The sequence below is a fragment of the Spermophilus citellus genome, assembly GCF_964194105.1.
Source record: "Spermophilus citellus genome assembly, chromosome: 13".
NCBI lineage: Eukaryota > Metazoa > Chordata > Mammalia > Rodentia > Sciuridae > Spermophilus > Spermophilus citellus.
Genome location: NC_138193.1, coordinates 95408186 through 95412418, shown reverse-complemented (window position 1 = coordinate 95412418; position 4233 = coordinate 95408186).

Sequence of the window (4233 nt, the reverse complement as noted above, 5' to 3'; positions counted from 1 at the left end):
GGTCCACCCATGTCTGATTCCTGACTGATCACTAACTGTAAATGTGGACAACTGGGTGTACCTTAGAGTTTTAATTTGAAAGGGTAGAAATGGAAATTCCCAGTATAAAACTGATAGATGTCTAATTCTGGAACAATATCCTAGGCACTGTGGGGAGACACTGGTAGAGCAAGGAATGAGGGCCAGGGTGAAATGAGTGCTCAGGGAAGACTGGCAGCAACACCTGAGAGGTGGAGGCAGGGAGCCATTCCACCATCAGGGAGGGTGATCAGGAATTGGTTGCAGTAAATGCAAATGGTAGGTGAAGAGGGTCAGGGTTGAGACAGGAATGATGTCACAAAATACTAAGGGGGAAGAGAGAAATGATCAGAGGGCTAACCGTCTGATTTTCAGAAATGTGAAGGAATGCTAGAGACCTCCAGGAGGCCCCAAATTCAAGTGTGAGGTAAAACAAAGGCTGAGGCAAGGACACTCACAGCAGACATCAGCTCAGTGCTTGTGGTGGGACAGTAGGTGCCAGGTCTCATGGGGGCCTGGTTACTGATGGACTAGTTTAGAAGCTGAAATCACTTGCTAAGAAACAAGGAAAAAAGAGGTGTTGGGACTGGGACCCGAATGAGCCTTAAAAAGGATGTAAACCTGAGATGAGTCCAAAGGAGATTAAGAGTTGCCAGGTGGCAGGGCTCAGGAGGAATGCAGGCCCCGCAAATTTCTAGTGGCGGTAGGCATGTCACCCACCATGGAAGACCTTAGAAATACAAATTATTGCCTCTTTGAGAGACACCAGCATAGTTACTAACACATTTTGGCAAATGCACCCAGGGAAGTCAGTGGCTTGTTGGCCCATTGGTGGTTGCTGAGGACAAAGAAGACATTTGTGGCTTTGTATTGACTTGGCAGCTGGGGATGGGTCATTGGCTCCATGCCCATCTTGTTCACCATCCCTCCATCCATTCATTCATTTACCAACAGTCATCACTGAGTGTATGCTCAGCACTAGACTGTGAGCCGGGGGCTGTGGAGGCAAGCCCAAGGTCAACTTGACTTCCTTAAAGGAGAGCACCACTTGCAGGGCATTCACCCAGCCAGCACTGCCACTGTGCCTCCCAGAAATACTGTGTGGCTCAGTTTTGGTCAGCGTCTGAAAACTTTATTTTGGTAAGTTTTGCTGCCCCTTTTATTTTGCAGTTTTGGTTCCCTTTTGTTTGTTCCCAGGTTTTGGGCTGCAATGATAGCCTACCATGGGGTCAAAAGAAATCAGAGACTGGGATCAGAGGTTAGGGCTAATTGGGTCCTATCTGCTGAATGAACTTCCCCGGCCTCAGGATGCTGCTGTAGCCAGAGCGCAGGTGAGCAGGGCTGGAGCAGTGCATAGGAAGTGGTAGCAAAAGGAGAGAGGGGCTGGGGGTGGGGGCTGAAGGAAGGAGGTACAGGTCCTGGCAACTGGGCCCCTCCTTCCTACCCACTCTCCCCATATGCTTTTTATCACCAGATCTGGCCACAGGTCCACTGTCTTGGGATTATGTGTGACCACAGCTGCATTTGGGCCCTCAGACTTTGCCCCACTGGGGCCAGGAACTGCCCAGCACCAGTTGAAAGGTATTGACCAGGTGCTGATGGGTCAGCCCTGAGGTACAGACAATGAGGTCCTGGGAACTCCCTGAGTTTGAAGGAAGGAAAGTTGGGGGTGTAAAGTCCTTCAACTATGAAAGAAATGCTCCACAGAGGTGGGAGAATCTGCCAGGAAGAGGACAGGGAACCTTTCTACCCTTCCCATAGTGACTCTGCTCCAGAGATTCCCTCCAGACTTCTGGTTGCCTCTGCTGCTATGGGCCTCAGGGGGGCAATGCTCCCACTGACAGTCTGGGTCTGGACACCAGGGTGGGCTGCAGGACCCTCTTTCAGATTGGTCAGCACTGAAGTCCCTAAAGGGGCTGGATGTGGATATTGCTTTGCCAGTTAACCCGGGCTTCCAAAGAGCAGGCTGCTCCCTGCTCTTCCAGGTCTTTAGCTTGCATGTCTCAGACACGGCCCTCCCTGGGCCTTCCCAGTGAATTGTCTAGAGAAGAGAGCAGAGCCTGTCCCTCCACCAGCTGGGTGGCCCCAGTCTGTCTCTGCAGCTTCTCAGATCCATGATCTCCTCTCTGGCTAGTCCATCTGGCCCCTTGGTCTCCAGTCTCTTTTTAAAGAGTCTCCCAACTGTGCTTTCAGTGTGACAAACCCTGCTCTCTCCTCCTCTCCACCTCATTCCTGTTCAGCTCCCTTTCCTCCAGTCTCTCTGCCTGCAAGCGGGCCCTTGCCTCCCCAGTTACTCAGCTGTGTAAAGAGCCGCCAGGGCTGATGGATGGGTACTCCCTCCTTATTCTCCCGCTGGCCTCCCCTCATCCAGCCCCTCCCCTCACCTCTCCCACTACCTCCTATTGTATGTTATTTTATCACCAGGGAATGGCATCCCGAGGAAAGGACTTCTAGATAAGCAAAGTGGAGAAGGTGGGTTGAGAATGATGAGGAGGGATGGAGCATCCCCGCAGATAAGGATTCCTCCCAAGGGAGGGAGTGCCAGTGAATAAGGAGGCCAGTTTTCTGGTCCTCCTGTCCTTCCCTGTCCGTGACAGTGATGCCTGAAGGGCAGAGAGGCAGAATAGCAAGGAAAAAGGATTGGGGACTTTCAGCAGCCAGAACAAAGTTTGAATCTCAGTTTTGACCCTGTTTAGCTACATGATCATGGACAGTAAGCCTCAGTTTCTCCATCTGTAAGGTGTGAATACTACCTACTCACAGCGCCCTGCACAAAGTATAAACTCAGTAAATGTTGGTTCTTGCCCCTGCAGTTAGCATGCTGGGTCACCCTATTCCCTTGAAATTTCCCCCCTCATCTTGGATTCCAACCCAAAGCAACCTTTATACTGGGCACATTTCCAGCCACAGTATCAGGGAATCTTTATCTTACCATTAGGAAAGGGGAAATGCAGAGAGGTTAACTGTGTCAAGAATCAGCAGAGGCAACCAGAGCAGAAAAACTCGGTCCCAAAGCCCCAGGGGCTGGGCATGCCAGCGAAGAGGTGGCTGGGAAGCTGAGAAAAGGTTGTAGAAAATTCACCTGGGAATGAACTTCAATAGCCTAGGGTGGCTCAGGATCCCGGGATCTACTCCTGCCCACCACTGGCTGTGTGAGCCTGGGAAGTCCTTTCCTTCTCTGAGCCTCATCTTGCAGGGTATGGGGCAGCCAATGAATGGTATGCCTGGGTCTCTTTCTGCCCTACATATTCTGTTTCCTCACCTGCACTGGTGGGCACCTAGGACAGCTCCGGAGTAAAGCTCTTCACAGGGTGATCATCTTGCCCTCTTCTTTCCCGCCCTCCTTTCCTCTTCTCCATTTCCTCACTCTTCCCCACCCCCATCCTGTCACTTGGGGCCCATAATCAATGAGACATAAAATGAGAAAGTGTCAGGAACTAGCAAAGCGTGGTGAGCAGCTGGGGAATCTCCCATAGCCTGCCTGAGTGGGTGGACCCCCAGCTTTTGCCCCAGCCCAGCCTCCACACCCTGCCCAGCCACTGGGCCAGCTGCCAGGGGCCCAGCCTGGGGCCTATTTTCAAAGAGTCGAAAAGCTTCATCTAAAAAAACATCATGAAATCCGTGTGTATTGACATGGAAAAAGGTGTCAGGATTTAGATGCTTCTCACCCCCATTTATGTTATCACATAAACACATCAGTATGCACAAAAATGTGGATGGACGGACCCCTGCTGACTAGCAGATACCTCTGGGAGTAAGATCAAAACACTCACCTACTTCAGATACTGCCTTTGCTGGACCTTTAAAACAAGCATATATTACTTTTATAATAAAAGTATTTCCATTATGGGGAAAAATCTTCACAGAAACATGTATGGGCTAATGAAAATGCCCAGTCTAAAAGCATAGATACTGGTTTTGTGTGTGTGGCACTAGGATAGAATCCAGGGATGCTCCAGTACTAAATCATATCCCCAGCCCTTTTTATTTTGAGACAAAAGTCTGGCTAAGTTGCCCAGCTGGCCTCAAACTTGGGGTCTTCCTATCTTAGTTTCCCAAGTAGTTAGGATTATAGGTACACCCTATTGAGTTGCTTTTTTTTTTAAGAGATGATCAATATTTTCTTAGTGTGGCTGGTCTGTAAGACTAAATCTTCAGAAATTTGTAATTTTTAAAAGTACTTTTTAGTTGTAGATGGACACAAAATCTTTATTT